The sequence below is a fragment of the Mytilus galloprovincialis genome, chromosome 9 (genome assembly GCF_965363235.1).
Source record: "Mytilus galloprovincialis chromosome 9, xbMytGall1.hap1.1, whole genome shotgun sequence".
NCBI lineage: Eukaryota > Metazoa > Mollusca > Bivalvia > Mytilida > Mytilidae > Mytilus > Mytilus galloprovincialis.
In genome coordinates, this window is record NC_134846.1 from 61,352,804 (window position 1) to 61,371,523 (window position 18,720).

General features: G+C 31.2%; 1 protein-coding gene across 2 annotated transcripts in view; it reads left to right on the top strand.

The window, feature by feature from the left end:
• Positions 1-3,484: 3,484 nt before the first annotated feature.
• Positions 3,485-18,720, top strand: part of LOC143045529 (choline O-acetyltransferase-like) — an 81,569-nt gene continuing 66,333 nt past the window's right edge. For both annotated transcript variants that reach the window (XM_076218106.1, XM_076218107.1), the window contains exon 1: positions 3,485-3,862. The gene's annotated coding sequence lies outside the window, so the exon portion shown is untranslated. The remainder of the gene's footprint in view (positions 3,863-18,720) is intronic.

The window sequence follows — 18,720 nt, forward strand, 5'->3', positions numbered from 1 at the left end:
ATGTGTACTAAGTTTAAAATTGATTGTACTTAAACTTCATCAAAAACTGCCTCGGCAAAAAAACTTTAACCTGAAGAGTGACAAACAGACGGACGGACAGACGAACGAACGGCCGCACAGACCAGAAAACAGTATTCACATAAATTACACATAAAAAGGCGTATTAGATCAAAGTCTATCCGTCTTTATGAGTACAATCTGTTTTCAAAAGTCATCCATTGCTCCATTAAAATATCATAAGTTTTTATCCCCATTTGCTAACGTTATTTTATTAAACGTGTTAAATATCGATATAAATTATTTAAAGTACAAACATTAACTACTGACCCGGTATCCGGGTCCATTATTGATATAATTGTGTTCACAGAACATCCTTCGTGACATATCCCTCTTGTATACTCGGTTAACACTTGACAATTCAACAACTTACACTTTTCATTTTTAAAGGCAAATACTACAAATATAAAAGGAAGATTTGGCTCTTCTGATTAATATTAAACTGTTTTTTTTTTATCAATCTCCGCTAAGGGTTTCCGTTACATAACACGATTTTTTCGAATGAGTCCTTACGGATCGCTATTTGAATTCAATCGAAAGCATGCGAACATCACTCGCCTGTGTCGGTTTATAAATCACAGAAACTCGCAGACACTATTTGAGGGTCCGTGGAATGAGAGTCAACGTTTTTAGAATGTCAAAATCTTCTTAAGATTGTCCATGTAAGTATTTTTTTCGTAAATAACTCGTAACAATTCCTTAACTGTTCATAAGAATTGTAAATGACACGTATCTTTTGTGTTACGTTGTTCACCATTTTGGACCGTATTGCGATGCCTTTACAGAATGTAATCAGCTACTACGGGGTAATTAAGGAGTTGTTGCGCAAGATTACTGTACAAATATATTCGCTTACTTTACGTATTTCTGAGGTAATGTAGAAGCGGAAAAAAATCGTACGGACTTGTAAATACTGGTTACTTAATCATTTCTCGAACTGTTGAATACAAGGCCTTAAACAATAATAAAAAAATTGGTCAATAAGTCTAAAAGTTGAAGTCAAATCCATATACTTGTTAGTTAAATCTCTACAAACTGAATCGTTGAAATAAATGGTCATTATATCTGGTGTAAACAGTCTAATTATCCAAAATGTGAATAAAAATGGTAACTTGTTAGATTTAATATGCACAACAAAATCATAAAAGACTGGTTGTGATGTACAATTTTGTATATACAATATCTGCAAGTGAATTAATATTTATTCTTGTATATATTTCATGAAATGAGCCTCATCATTACGGGGATGAAAAAAGAAAAAACCCATTCCTCCTGTCATTTCATTTTATTTGAAAGATACCAGCACAAAAAGGACACGGTATAACATGTGTATTGTGTTGAAATAATAACAAAAGAAAGATAGGTAGGATACTGATTAAAATAACAAATCACAAATGAAATTGTTAAGTTATCAAAAGTACCAGTATTATAATTTAGTTCGCCAGACGCGCGTTTCGTCTACATAAGACTCATCAGTGACGCTCATATCAAAATAGTTATACAGCCAAACAAGTACAAAGTTGAAGAGCATTAAGGATTCAAAATTCCAAAACGTTGTTCCAAATACGGCTATGGTAATCTATTCCTGGAACAAGAAAATCCTTAGTTTTTCGAAAAATTCAAAGTTTTGTACACAGGAAATTTATAAAAATGTCCACAATATTGATATTCATGTCAACACCGAAGTGCTGACTACTGGGCTGGTGATACCCTTGGGGACGAAACGTCCACCAGCAGTGGCACCGACCCAATGGTGTAAAGTTATCAAAAGTACCAGGATTATAATTTAGTACGCCAGACGCGCGTTTCGTCTACATAAGCCTCATCAGTGACGCTCATACCAAAGATTCAAAATTCCAAGACGTTGTTCCAAATACAGCTAAGGTAATCTATTCCTGGGACAAGAAAATCCTTTGTTTTTCGAAAAATTCAAAGTTTTGTAAACAGGAGATGTATAAAAATGATTGTATAATTGATATTCATGTCAACACCGAAGTGCTGACTACAGGGCTGGTGATACCCTCGGGTACGAAACTTTCACCAGCAGTGGCATTGACCCAGTGGTGTAAAGTTATCAAAAGTACCAGGATTATAATTTAGTACGCCAGACGCGTGTCGTCAACATAAGACTCATCAGTGACGCTCATATCAAAATAGTTATAAAGCCGAACAAGTACAAAGTTGAAGAGCATTGAGGATTCAAAATTCCAAAACATTGATCCAAATACTTAGTACAGCTAAGGTAATCTATTCCTGGGACAAGAAAATCCTTAGTTTTTCGAAATATTCAAAGTTTTGTAAACAGGAGATTTATAAAAATGAATTTATAATTGATATTCATGTCAACACCGAAGTGCTGACTACTGGGCTGGTGATACCCTCGGGGACGAAACGTCCATCAGCAGTGGCATTGACCCAGTTGTGTAAAGTTATCAAAAGTACCAGAGTTATAATTTAGTACGCCAGACGCGCGTTCCGTCTACATAAGACTCATCAATGACGCTCATATCAAAATAGTTATAAAGCCACACAAGTACAAAGTTGAAGAGCATTGAGGATTCAAAATTCCAAAACATTGATCCAAATACGGCAAAGGTAATCTATTCCTGGGACAAGAAAATCCTTAGTTTTTCGAAAAATTCAAAGTTTTGTAAATAGGAAATTTATAAAAATGACTGCATAATTGATATTCATGTCAACACCGAAGTGCTGACTACTGGGCTGGTAAAACCCTCGGACACGAAACGTCCACCAGCAGTGAAACTTCATAAATAGTTTGTTTAGAGTTTGTTCACTTTTTCCGAACAATTTTTTGCTCACTCGGTAGTGTCAAATTCTAACTTGGGAGTTTAATGACAGAAAAATAAAACCGAAAACAAAATTAAATTAAATTTGATATCATTGTATCATTATACACATTTTATTAATTATTTACTTCATGAAACAATAAAAAGCATGAAATTTTCAAGACAAATTAAAACTACGTCGTGATTTATAAATATTATGGGAATGCACAAATCAGCTTTTATATAAGTTTACAAGAGGAGAAAAATTAAAGTGTTGCAAATGATAGCTTGTGTATTTACTGGTCACAGATGTTGTATTGTGATGCAACAGTATTGCCTTTTATAAAATATCGGGTATAGAATTACAAACATCGAACTCTTGGTTAAAATAGTGGTGAGACTTTAATTGTTTATAAAATAATTTAAATGTTCTCACAAAAATATAAGTAACTCACAATTTTATTTCAATTTTTGCTACTTGTATTGCATTTCTAACTGAGATATTAAAGATAAATATTACATAATATAAAACAACAGAATACATTATCCCGAAGTTAATATGAGTAGATACATTGGTACTCATTTACTTAGCACCATCGAGTATAATTTTCTCAATACTGTAATTAGCTAATGAACGTTCTTGAAATAAGAGAGGGGTACACATAGCAATTATAACTTGATCAATTGTCTTCATCGATTTCATGTAAATATTGAAACAGGAGAATTGACACTATGGCCACACCACACAAGTGCTTTCGAAGGTTATTCGATTATCCATATTGTTTTATTCTTTTAAGATCTTTGGAGCGTTTGTAAGCTCGTCCCGTTACAGCGAGGTAGATAAGCTTATTCTGTGGTACTGTTGTAGGTTGAGGATATCGATTCGAGTGCCCGCCACAAGTCACGTGATACCAATTAATGTTATTTAAATCAGAAGCTGAGATGTTCTTCAATATTTCTTATATAAAATATTAAATCCAACCCCTTGAGTAAAGGAAAGTGTACAACAGCTTATTAAGGTAAGAACTTTTATTTTTTGTAGTGAATTGAGTTTTTATTATTATTATTTTACAATTTAAAAGAATACAACAAGAAATTAAATATAAAAAATACTTTAATTAGTTGTAAAGTTATTTTATAAACTTTAAAAACACTGTTTGTCTGTTATATATAAGTAATGGTTACAATTGGTAACTATTAAAAAAAGCAAGTCGTCCTCTCTAAGTTCTAAGCAATGCTCATAAAGAATGTTTTTTTGAGAATCAATCTGTGCTGTTATTGAAGACGAAAACTAGCATGTTGTATTAGAGAAACAATAATAAAAGTTATTTTATAAAATGATTTATGGACTTGCATAATTTTTAATGTCTTATTCTCAATAAATAAGTTAATGATTTGTTTTTTTTTTAATCGTTGACGTTAAAAGAAGATTTATCTATCATGAAACAAATTATGAAGTTTAGAAAAGTAGATGGAATCAAAACAGTTTTTTATTAAGTGTATTGAACATACTTAAGTGCAGTTTATTTACAAACTTTTAAAACAACTTCTGTCTATAATATTGTACATGCAAAATGAAAATGGGTAAACAAGGTATCTTGAAAAAATAACATCTGATGAAAAAAAAAACTGTATCAGGATGAAAACGAAAAATTTGAATGTACATACCGGGACGTTATAGTTCAATCCATGTAAGATTTTTTTTCATCATAACATGTAATTCAAATAGTCTATAGGTATTAAAGTTTTTCAAGCGTATTCACATATGTTTTTAGTATGTCAAAAGCTATGTTTTGTACGTTATAACGCCATTTATTTCCGTTAGCAACAGATTGTTTTCCCAGTTGAATTGCAATTTTAAAGTCGCATTTATGATTTAAAGATACATTATGTTTAAGCTTTGTGTAACCGTCTTCAAATTAAGTCATATCAGTCTTGTGCATAAATGAAGAAAAATTGTAGGATCATGTGTGAAGTATCGCACAGTAGTGATTTAGATAACGACTTTATATGTTGTTTTTTTTGTTTTCTTTCATACACCATAAGGCTAAAAACATACACAATTTTCAACCCCATTATTCGTCCTTTAAATAATCTAAACTAAAGTGAGAGTAGGATTGATTGATTGTTGGTTGCTTAACGTCCAGTAAGAGCGAGAAGATCGAGTTGTTAGCCTAAGTATTAGTTCTAAACTGTTCAGTACTAGAACTTTATTAAACTACTACTAAATAAGAAAAACTGAAAATAAATGCAATATGAAATTAAGATAAAAATAAATTAAAAGATAAAACAAATAAGTTTGACATAGCGGCACCGAACCATAAAAAACAAAACTAACGTAGGAAAAAAAATATAAAGTTATGATAAATGTAAATTGTTCTTAAGAATAAAGTATGTCAAGACAAGCACACAGGTAAGGGTTTGTGGTATGACTGACTATGGCACAAATATCCATTACAAATCAAGAAACAAATATATGAAAGGCCTTCAAAAATAAATAAGCTCATACCATATAATAAACCATGAAAGGCAAAAGAATCATTAAGTGTGTAGCAATTCAAAAGCGAAAACGAGAGACTTAAATTGTGCTTTTGAAGTACACAAAAAAAATTATGACAAATTGTAACCAAGCGACAACTACAGTAGTACAGGTTTTTTTTTTTTTGGCTTTGAACAGTCACATTAGGTTATTGGCGGGTTTAGTACTAGCCACTTCCTAATAAAGACTTTCATTCCTGTTATAGTAATAAGAAAAATCAAGAGGACAAGATAAAGATAACACGATTCCGAAGAAGATGTTAACCGTCTTTAAATTAACTCAATTATTGATACATTTTGTACTTCCGATTTAGATTGTGTTATTTTGTGTATAATTTTTGCTTTCATTTGTTGCATTTTTTTCTTCATTTCGTCAGAAAATATTTGTTATCATCAACTTGTCATCTAGTATGCTGTCACGGAAATCAAAATTCATTGACAATAATTTTTATTTTTACAGTACCGGTAAATCAAACTGAGCAATAACGTCTTAAGGTTATAGAAATTAAAACAATTCATAAAAGAAAAAAAATATTTTATTTCCTACTTGCGGACAATAGTGCTTTATTTTATTTTATTCCGAACGAGATATATCTGTATGCAGGTTTCTATCCACCTTGAATCGATGCTGAAATATGGTCTCATTTACTATTCTTAGGTTTAACTTAAGATTAAAATATTCGAAATCAATCGAAAAATCTTTTCTTATAATATCAGCATGTGCCTGTTTTATTTTGAATTGCAGATTGCAATTTTCAATATCACCATGACAGTTCAGAATGATATTGTTTAAATAACGTATTTCACCAATAAAATAATCATTCTATTATGTCTTTTTTGTATAAAGGTGTTGCGTGTCCCAATAATCCATTCACCATTACCATTAGAATACATATTTTCAGTTAACATACCCTCCCGCAGTTCTCAAAAAGAAGTATTTCCTACTTGCTCTATACATATGTATATCATCTGAAAACCATTCCTATACTATTACCTATACTTGTATACATATTTTTCCATATTTCTAATCCATTTCTCCACAAAAAAAAAAAAAAAAAAAAAAATCATAGCAATTTTGAAAACAAAATAATGTAATCTGTTCTAGAAAAAACATCATTTTTATCTGAAAAGATATTTGTCCAGTTTTGTTGAAAAAATGTTCAAATTTTGATTACCTCAGTTTTCGTTTGTAACCCGGATTTGATTTCTCTCAAACGATTTGTGACTTTCGAACAGCGGTATACTACTGTTGCCTTTGACATATAATATATGCATGGTTATTGCCTATATAAAATTTTGGGATGGGGAAAATATGAACATGTACGGATATGCACATGCTAGGAGTGTTGAACAAACGCCTCAATGTCATAAATATGAATATAACACCAATCCCTCATAAAATAAAAAAAAATGAAAAGCTAAGAGAAATACTGTTTTAGATCTGCTTTCAAATCTAAAGACCAAATAAAAAAAAAAACACAAAAAATAACCGCGTACTGGTACCAAGGCATTTAAATCAGGACAACTGGTAGCATACGTAACTACTGCATCAAAACTATCTACATTGCAAAAAAATAATTATGTTGAAAAAAATTAATTTCATTCATAAAAATGCATCAATTAAACATTAGAAAATCACAAACATGTGTGAACCAATATATGCAGTTATTGTGTTGGTAACCTTTTCATATCAACAAGCTGTTTCATACATGTATCAGGTACTAAACTCGTTATTTTTTTATTAGATTGACGTGAAACTGATGAAAATTCGAATACTATATATACAGCTATCATGATGGTGTACTTATGCTTTCTTATTAAAATACTTTATTCTATTGTTGCTAGTATGAATTAAACCAAATAAATGCAAATGCATCAAACAGTACAAAAAATATTCGTGGGTGCCAGCAAAGCACGTTAATGTTTTAGAACATAATGAATGACATTTCTTGGGTTAGAACTGTGAATAGAACAATATCTTAATGGAATTCGTTCAAATATTCTTTAGATTTATTTATGATTTCTAAGCTAGAAATAAGGATGAATTTATTATACACTGAGTAAATTAAAAGATTTTTTAGAAAAAAAAAGCGATACAGTATTGAAAAGAAATCTAATAAAGATTGGCTGAAAATAAGATTCAAACGATTTCAGTTTTTGTTACTTATCTACAGTTTTGATTAAAACAAAGTTGTTATAATTTGGCCATCAATCAAACCCTGAAAATGACACCCAGATCGATCATATTTCTTGCAATTTTTGAGTTGGTTTATTACAGTGTCTAGGAGCATTTCTTACGCTCCTTTCTTCGTTTGTCATATTTGAATTTGTTTGATAAATTGCCTATTTATCAATATCTCAGCTTGGTTCATTCATAGGTTTAGATTGTGTACATTTACAATGTTAGTTTCAGAATTAATGTAATTGCCTATATAAAGACGAGGGTATCTCATGTCGGATTTCTACGGATAATTTGACGATTCTGTTTGATTAAATCTTCAGATTTCCAACTTACAAATAAGTTCCATTTGATAATGCCTGCAAATACCGAAATGTAAACCAATTTAACTATTTTTACCTAAGCTTCGATTTCGTTGGGGTAAAATTTAAGGAGTAAGTGTTGAATATCTAAAAGTATGTTTAAAATTTAAATTTGAAAATTAAAATTTAATGATTATGATATAAGGACCACACTTTTGTCAAAAGAGAAACTACGTCGACGAGGTAAATTCAGTTCTCTGTCTGTATTAAAAAATAGTGTTCAGTTATCTTACAACAAATGAAATACTACGAAAGCTGAAATCTTTTAGCACTTTTCATTTGAACTGATAACCTCCTTGTACGATTTACTTACCTGTTTTTGCTTTCGTTTGTGTTTGTTGTTGTTGCTTTTGGTTATAATAATGTTGAATTCTGTCTCGACTTGTATATTTTTGATAATGTGACAAGTTCAATTACGAAGCCTATATAGACTGTCCCCCATGTGTTATATATTGCTGTACTCTTGACATTAACAAATGTAAGCGAGACCACTACGGTTCCTATAATTAATGTCTCCTTTCATGATAACGAGCTATATTGTTTCATTAAGTGGAAAAATTGACACGACAACATCTTTCATCATAAACGAAATTAGGTGTTTGAATCAAACAAGCTACAATCACCTTCTGTGCAGTCTGAGACAAGCTGTGTTATAATTCACTACTTGCTGCCACGTAAATACTATAAAAATGGTTAATGAAAGTCAGAATGGCTGATACTTGATTTGTCTGTTGTTATTAATTAAATCGAGTTTTATTCCGGACAAACTTGGTAACGAATCGAATCAGAACAAAGTATAAATGTTTTTATATGTTTATTCTGGGCAATAAAACTGTTTGCAATGAATTTCTTAACACATATAGAAACAAAACAAAGTTCGAATCTGTCATACAACACTGTGAACAACTAACCGCTTTTTCATTTTTTTTTATTTAATGATCAGAATTCGTTTTAATATGGCATAATACTTCTGAATTTATTTGGTTTTATTGACTTTTTTATCCGAGCGTCAATGATAAGTCTTTATAGACAAAATGCGAGTTCGTCAAAAAAAATTGAACTCGACATCTATGATGAGTTTACAAATAACATTTTTAAGTTGTGCATATGTGATTCAGAGAGCGTCTTTACGAGTATATGCCAGACGTCATTTTGCATACCATGCAACAATATATTTGAAGTAATGCTAAAGTAATGTTTTAATGCATCTCCTTCGATAGTGGGGATCATCATGTTTCCGGTTAGTGCATTTGTCCTTTTGTTCAAATCAGAACAGTTAAGCCCTTATTAAGAATGTTTTTCTTTTAAATATCATTACAAATAGTTTATTACACGATTCATTAATTTTTCCTGGCTTTTATTTGAACAGAATGTAGATTTCAAAATGAAAGACAAATCTATAGAGAAACGTTTCCCGCCTAATTGTTAAAAGGTTTATAAATTATAGATTACCTTATATTACCTTAGGCGTATTTGGCACTTCTTTTTTTAATTTTGGATGCTCATTGCTCCTCAACTTTGTACTTGTTTGGCTTTATAAATATTTTGATATGAGCGTCACTGATGAGTCTTATGTAGACGAAACGCGCGTCTGGCTTCCTTAATTATAAACCTGGTACCTTTGATAACTATTACCATAACTGGGACGATGCCACTGCTGGTGAATTTTCGTCCCCGAAGGTATCACCAGCCAAGTAGTTAACATTTCGGTGTTAACATGAATATCAATAATGAGGTCATTTTTATAATTTTCCTTTTAACAAACTTTGAACTTTTCGAAAAACTAAGGATTTTTTTTAACCCAGGCGTAGATAACCTAGCCGTATTTTGCACAATTTTTTGGAATTTTGGATCCTCATCGCTCTTCAACTTTGTACTTGTTTGACTTTATAAATATTTTGATATGATCGTCACTGATGAGTCTTATGAAGACGAAACGCGCGTCTGGCGTACTAAATTATTATCCTGGTACCTTTGATAACTTTTATAACTCAGAAACAAGGACAGAAATTTTTCGTATTTTTCTGCTTTTTATATTCTGTTCTTTATGAATTATCAATATATACCCGTCTTTAAACAAAGTGTTATAATGAAATAGAGTTGCGAACATCTTTAAAATTTCTCTCGTCTTTAGGCAACCTCAGGCAATCTTCCTAATGAACAAATATTGGGCAACAGTCAATGCCTCAAATCACAAAGGCAGACTGTAACCTTTTGCCAACTAAGTGTGTTAAAAAAGAAAGAAAAAAGCCTATTATCCTGTAGACACAACTGGTCTTGCAATATGTTTACATACCATGTTTGTCACTGATGAGTCACTGGCGTATTTATATCTTTCGATACCAGAATAGTCACCTGATCTGTAGATTTACCGATTGTGGCATTTAGACAGAGGTGGGGTATTTAGAACAAGAGAAGAAATTTACCATATGTACTTATCCGGTCGGTCAACTTTTCGCTTATATTTGTTGGACACCTCTATTTACTCTCTCTATTTAATTAATGAGGTCTAAAACATAGGTAAACAAGAATCGCATGTAGCCAAAAACAGAAAAACGAAAACAAAAATTGATAGAAAACCAACCGTCAGTGAATTGCTCGTCTACATAAGAAAAGACCTGTATCAAGTCAGGAATATGACAGTTGTGTTTTATCTTTTGGTTTTGCCAATTTTCATCGGAGTTTGTTATTTCTGTTATTTTACTTCTTGCATACTATTAGTCCTGGTGTCTTTGATGAGTTTATATCATTCTTCATTAATACTTTGTTACTGAAGATATAATTGAAATCTGTATATGTGTACACACTTTTACTGAATGATATGATGTTGATAATGTTAAGATTTTATACTTGTCGCTATTTCAGAATAAATCGCTCGTCTTTAGAACAAAACACTTTGTTTTGCTTTGTATTTTCGATTTATCATCCAATTTTCAAAACCTTTTCAGACTTAGACTTTTTTTTTATGTCATCGTCCTTTTACATTACATCTTAATTTGCACATTCCTAAACATGGAAATAAAATCTAGACGTGTAAAAGCAAATGGTAACTGATTCCAACATAAGAATTGATTTTAGTAGCTCAAGAGGATAACTTTACGGTCATAAGAGGATCAAAATGCTCATTTATTTGAAAAACAGAACTCTTATGTGATAAACTAACAACGATTAAAATCCATCATTCTATGAAAGTTCAGATAAAATAACTAACATGCATTCCAACTTAAAGTTTCAGTTTCTTTTAATAAATCGAAGCCATTTGTCTTTCGTAATTAAATTTGTACTATATACATTTGTACAGCAATATATATATCGCATATATATATATATAACAAAGCATCGTCCTTTTTATCCCGTAATATTGGCCAATGGACGTTGCTAACTTCAACTACCAAGTATGTATTTTTAAGGTAGCTAAATCCAAGTGCAACATGTACATTAAGCTGCAAAATTTTCTTATTTTCAAAGCAGCTAAATGCAAGAGGTCATATACATTGAGCTGCAAAATTTTCTTATTTTGAAGGCAGTTCAGTGCAACACAGACTTTGAGCTGCAAAAGTTTCTTATCATCTACATCCGATTTCACCTGGATAGATGCACGCTTGATTAGTGCCTATATATATATGAAGATATGGTAAAATTTTCATTTTCAAGTAACCTATCTCTTTTTCAAGCCATTGAACAACTTCAACATTGACGGCCTTGATATTAAAATAAGATAAGAACAAAAGTTCAACGACAAGTCACTGCACAAATCATTTTTATGTCGTAAACATATTTTTTAGAATGACTTTGAAATTTGAATGAATAATTATAGAAGGGACGTTTACATCCATAGAGACAATATAATTTTAATGTAAATCAGAGATTAGTATCACAACACAGCTCTATTTCAAAGACTTTTTCATTTCCAGTAATATGGTCATCAAGGAATATAAAGGTTAAAAGATATCTAATAAGCAAAAGGCTAAAATATTCCATGTGATGAGCTCAATCAAAACAAGACACTAACGTCACAAAGTGAACACTTAACGACTCAAATGATAAGTTTAAAATAGTCAAGTTTCATGTACACAATGTTAATTGTTATTCCCCTCCCCCCCCCCCCCCCCAATTCGTTTGACAATATTAGAAACAACATTTCCTATGTTGAAATTAAAAACTCTAAAAAATACACTAAGGCGAACTATAAATTTTAAGCATACCCTAGCCTCCTGAGAGAACGTCGCGTATGCACTGAATACATTTTCACAGCTGTTGAGAATTTAAATATTTGAATGGTTTATCATTCACATTTTGATTTCATGGAATTTCAGAGTAAAAATATTAATCCAAGTAAATAAAAAAAAAAAATATGAACTGAAATAGTATTTCACAAACTGTTAGTTTTAAGGCGGCTTACAATGTTTTTTAAGACAGTCATCAAATAGTGTTTCCTTCTTCTTTTTTCCATAGCCTAATTGATATGTTTGTCCCTGAAATTTAACTAGGAGTTTCTAAATCAGTTATCTTTGAAAAATGAATCGTTTACGTCTGAACGGGATATTGGACAATGATCCATCACGACGAGAAATACAATCTCCCTCTGGGTCACTTCAAGTTTGCACATGCATATTAAATTTGGTAATGTGTAGGGAATTGTCATGACGTATTTTAAATATTTTGACGTCATTTCGGATATGAGGTACTGCAAATTAATATTCTTCTACAACATCATTGAGAAAGACAATTGATTAATTCTATTAATACTGTGCCAGAAAACTGTAATTATATTAGTTATGGTTAAAAAGTCGAGTTGTTAAATGTATACAAGGTTTGAACATATACAAAAGAAAACTTTCTATGATTTTAACTAACATATTCTGAAGTCTTGCCAGACTGAGTTAGATTGTGAGATTTTGAAATCAGTTGAATTGTCCTTTTTAACTGGACCTTGGAACCATTCCAATAGAGATCGTTTACATTGGGGAAAATCATTGGCATTGCTAACAATAGTTAGCTTGTATGACTAATCTTCAATGAAAGCTCTTCAAGTACGGAAATAAGCAATAGTAAAACATAAAGATGTACAAAGATCATAAACAGAAACTTAAATAAAACGTAACTTAATATAAGATGTTTCCACTTGGAAATAATCGTTAGGGATTTCTGAATCCAATCACTGTCTACAGCCATATTGATGTACTCTGATGTAAAAAGGTTACTTTATTCTTCTCAATCACACCAAGAATTTTCCGAATTTCCGATACAAACTGCTGTTCAGTGAAACTATTCCTTTCACAATGCTATTGACGAAACATACATGATGTATATTTATCTGAATTCCTATTGATTTGCACTTTCAAATCTCAGGAGGCAATTAGTTATTTAAAAAATAAGTTTTCTGACTAAATATGAAATTTCTTGTCATGTGAATTAACCTTCTTATATAAACTTTAGAAAAGCTTTAGAATTTCCCGCGACACTTTTAATCTCACAGCACGTAGAAAGAATGTCAATGGGTTAGGCTTTCTCTTCAGCCGACACGCTTTGCAACTGTTCTAAAATGTAACATAAAGGCAAAATATTTTTCAACTGTTCGGAATAAAACAGATGCATCGATAAGAAACATTATTGTTTATTGAAACAAACATTTCTGTTGCACGTAAAGCGTAGAAAAAGAGTTTATAAAACCATTGCTAAGCCTGAAAGGTTCTTGGAAATACAAGAAAACTCTTTATATTACTAATCTAGATGTTAATAAACCTAAACATTTATAAAATGGTTAGAAATTTAGAAATGTTCAGGCCACAAAGGTATAAATATCGGAAACCAAATTATTTTTTTTCGCGTTTAGCCCTTTCAAGTCCACTTCACGACGATTTAATTTCGCGATTTACAGATATATTTCATGTAGTTCAATAGTTTGTTTGTTTGTTATTATTATATAGTTCAAAAGAAAAGATCTAAGTTTTACGTATTCGCGGCGATTTATATAATCGCGTTATATTTCTTCTCACGAAAGTCGCGAAAAATAAATCGCTCGTGAAAAAACGTTGGTTTTACATTACTTGAGGAGCTATACAACATAAAGGGCCGATTAGATTTTATCAAGGGAGAGTTTCAAAATATATTTTTAGGTCAGTATCAAAACGCTATCTTCTGAGCTGGTGATACCCTCAAGAAGTAGCATTCTACCAGCATCAGTATCGATCCAGTACTACAAAATGAAAATAAATTTTAAAAAAATGTTTCGTTCTTGGTGCTTTTCTGGAAGATTGCATTCAGCAAAAATATAATTACCAAAATTTCTACGCTAGCGAAACGTCCCCCGGCATATACAGCAGAAATTAAATTGTCACAATGTTTCATCGTGGAAGGATTGCCAAACCAGGTAAAAGACCAAAAACTCCCGTACAGATGGTTAAATCAAAATGGCGGTACAATGTGGCCAACTTCTTATGGTCATGATGACAAACAATAGTACCAGGTATAAAAGCTTTCTGTAGAATTTTTCTCAGTGAAGTTTGAATAACCATGTGAAAAGGTTTGAATTTTGGATCATGATAACAGTATGACCCATTTAAAGAGTTTGTTTTGTAAAACTGTCTCATAGAGGAGTTGCTGTCACAATGCTTACAATGGTAACAATAATTATCAATCTTAGTCATTGTCTATAACTTCCGTAAGAATTGTTAAACAAAAACAATTAGTCAAGATGAAGAGATTCTGACCACAAATAATTCTACAAAATATATAGAGCGGTCTCGGAGAATTGAAGTGATTCAAACGGACATTCGAATTCATAACCCCTGTGGATCGATGTGCGGAGACGAACAAGCAACTTTGAGACACAAACTTTGTTTTATAAAACAAAAATAAATACAAAACATTCATTTTCAGAATCACGTGCATCGCGAATGAAAAAAATATAAAATAACACTTGTAAGAGCGCAGCTTAATCTATTGATTCTTGTGCATTAATGGTATCTGCAAAACTTGTTTTTATAAAAGAATTTACTAAAATTTGACTATTATATTAGAAATTATTATATTTACTGTTGGATGCGTTTGAAAGTGACATCTTCTCATAAACTAAGACAAATCTATCATTTTTTGTTTATAATTCAATACTAGCGTTCGCTTAGATTACTAAATTTTAGATGCAAGTCCAAAAGGAACCAGCTGTGCTTCATTTCTTGTCTTTTTTTTTCTTTTATTATATGAGACAAACTTCACATTGGAACTTCTAAGCAAAACCCAAAAGATGCTAGCATTATCCTTTAACTTTACATTCAGTTATCAAACTAGCAGTTTCGCAGATGGCGACGGATATTTTTCTTAACCACAATTCCTCCTTTTTTTCTTCAAATATGATCTACCGAATGCGACTTATCACGTTTTGTACTCAAATGAACTATACGACGGGTACCACATGTGGAGCAAAATCTCCTTACAATTCCGGAGCGCCTGAGAACATCCCTTGTTTTTGCTGAAGTTCGTGTTTCTCAGATTTTAGTTTTCGATATAAGTTATGTAGATGATGTCCTCTCAATGAATAATTCAAAGTTTGGTAACTATGTTGAACGCATCTATCCCATCAAACTTGCAGTTTCGCAGATGACAACGGATATTTTTCTTAACCACAATCCCTCCAATTTCCTCGAATATGATATACCAATTAGACTTGACTCCGGATTTATACCTAAATGAATAGCACGACGGGTACCACATATGGAGCAGAATCTCCTTACCATTCCGGAGCGCCTGAGAACATCCACGGTTTTTGATGGGGTTCGTGTTTTCAGCCTAAAACTTTCTACGTTGTGTTTTGTATACTGATGTTTGTTTTTCGATAGTTTATTCTTTTGTTGCAATGTCGAAGTCAGTTTATTTTCACCGTACACGAAAAGTGTAATTATCCCTTTCGTATAGTTTGTCTCTCCATTATGCGCTTTTTAGTCGAACTATATCTATATAAATTATCTAATCTCAAATCAAAACGTCACGTCGGTACAAATACACGTAGACAGCAGTCATACCGAAGCTTGTGACCACAATCGACCGCAGATTGTATTACCAGTCAAATTTATAGTTCCTCAATATAAGAGATTTATGTCATTCAGACATCCTTTCTAAGAATTCAATTTTGGCAGGTTTTTATTATTTCTGAGAAGTAATTAACTAACATTTGTACTGTTCAGAGAACTGAATTAGAAGGGATAATTTGATTATTTGATTTTTAAATCAGTCATATGAATCAGATATATTGTTTGAACTTGTGACCATTTCACAAAACAGCAAACATAATTATGGTATTACCATGGGAACGATGAATCCACAGTTATTTTTGCCAATCAAACATTCCGTTAAATGGCTCGTTATCTTGGATTGAAAACGCAAGATTAATTCTGTAACCTTAAATCAAAGACAATTACGGATGACTTGCCACGAACAATTTCTCTTAACTCATTAATTCTCTAGTTCTATTCCAACTCTTGCATAACCAGCCAGCATAGACTTTTCTATAAATTGACCAATTTTCTCATCAAAGTTAGCAAGTAAATCGCGGAGAAGCTTAATCTAACTGCATTAATTACCCTTAACTGTGGTCTAAATGGTTACTCTATCCGACAGAGACAGTATGTTTTGTCATGTTAATGGCGAAGTAATTCATTCTTTAAACATATAAAAATATATCTTTCTGTTCTGCTTCTTGTGTTACATATTTTTTTTTCAAGGTTTTGTTGTTGGTTATTTTCAGCGATTTGTTAAATAAAAGTATACGCTAATTTATTAAAAAGGAAACGGAGGTGACATAACATGATAAGAGAGTACGAATAGGACACAATTACAGAGCATTGAAACTAATTTGATACACCATTTATGTATTTCAAAAACTTTAATTTTCTTCATTGGTGGTCGATTTCAAATAACAGAAACCTGAAAGTATTAAACGTTGATGAAAACAAACCCCTAAATTGCACGCTCAAAAAGTAAAAGAAAAAACACAAAATCCAACTCAGGAAAACTGCGTTTAAATCTTGTTGTAAATATTTTAATAAAACAGTTCTAATTATTTTCTTGTTAACAGCATGTATTTAACGAACGTGCATAATAAACCATGCTAAACGATATAGCATATCTAACATTTGTAATAAATAACAAAAGAATATTTAATTACTCAGTTTTATAGGTTTAAAAAAAAACTAAGAACATTTATTACGATTTCTTTTTTAACATTAGTTTCGTATCCCCACAATTCTTCCAGTTTATTATGTAATTAACAATTAACGATCCGGTTAAAATGTTGGAAACCTTCAATTGTTTGTAACCAATATTGATTATCAATTTCTTGTAATTTTAATTACTCACTCCATTTCTTATCTTCAAAACCAGTGGTGTGAACCCATGCTGGGCGACAAGTTTTATTTCAATAAACATGATAAAGGAAATGTTACTATGTATGGAAAACTCTGATGTAAAATATTTATCTGCGTTTAATTGTAATGATATATTGATGTCTGATATTGTGATAAGATCACATTATGTACGTCTTAATTGGATTTCATACAAATCACCTGCAGTTTACAGATACTAGATTATTTATTTAGTCTATCTATTTACAGTATCACGTTATTATTAGCCAGGTTACTTTCGGGACACGTTCACAAAGGGTGACACTAGTGATGTATTGGCCTGTATGCATGACTTTATATCTTACGTAAATGAAAACTATGTTAAATCTTCAGTAATAAAAATTGTTAAGCTTTTTTCTCCATTAATTTTCACACATAGCATAAATACATTTTCAGTTGACATTATTCCCGCATTGCCATATCATTTCCTTAGTTGCCCACACAGCAAGGTCTGCAGTGAAATAATGAAAACAAATACGAACAATGAAGACTAACTTAATTCCTAATGATACGGGTTACATGTTTGCCCCTGGGATGCGAATTTTGTGGTGTCTCAAGATTTATTAATTAAAGAATTACCACATTGTAGGAAAACCATAATGAAAAATGAGGAAATGGATATAAGGTTATGTCCCAATTATCAAAGTATATAATTACACAAAAAAACAAAACAAGAAGAACAAAATAGGCCTCAAGAAAGTTATCGATTTAGATAAAGTAAAACTATACCTACATTTGGGAATTAAAAGTACAGTATATGGATGCAAAGTGAAAAAAAAAAAAAAATGAAATTGAAAAAAACTTATACTTTTGTATTAATTTTGTTCGCCAAAATATATATATGATAGAAACTGCTAGCGTGTAATTTTTTCCAGATGTCGTCTGTTTTGTCGTTGTCATGGGACAGCAACTACTCAATCGATTTGTTTGACTGCCTATCCCTGAATTAAGAAAATCCAAAAGTTCTAGTAATTAAAATAAATATTAAATACAATATGCATCAATAGTCTTTATGTAATCCAAGAACAAGAAAGCGATAGTAAAACATGCAAATGTAACATAAGTAAACGCCAGTAACATTTCACAAAATGTTCCTTGATATATTATTCTATTTTCACAGAATATCTATTTCACTTTTACTGTAAATCTCGTGTTACACTTCTCTTAGCATATTTTTGGATGGTTTCTATACATCAATTTGGGTTAATGCTTAACAAAAAAATATAACCTAAAAAAGGAAACAGATAAATACTTAAAAACATAAAATTAAAGTTGATCATCATAAATATTTCATATTTTGTGTAAAGAACGTAGACGTGTTAGATGTAAATTACTCTATCATTTAAAAGAATTTAATAAGCATTAGTCTTAGGATTGTCGAAATTGATTAGAGATGCATT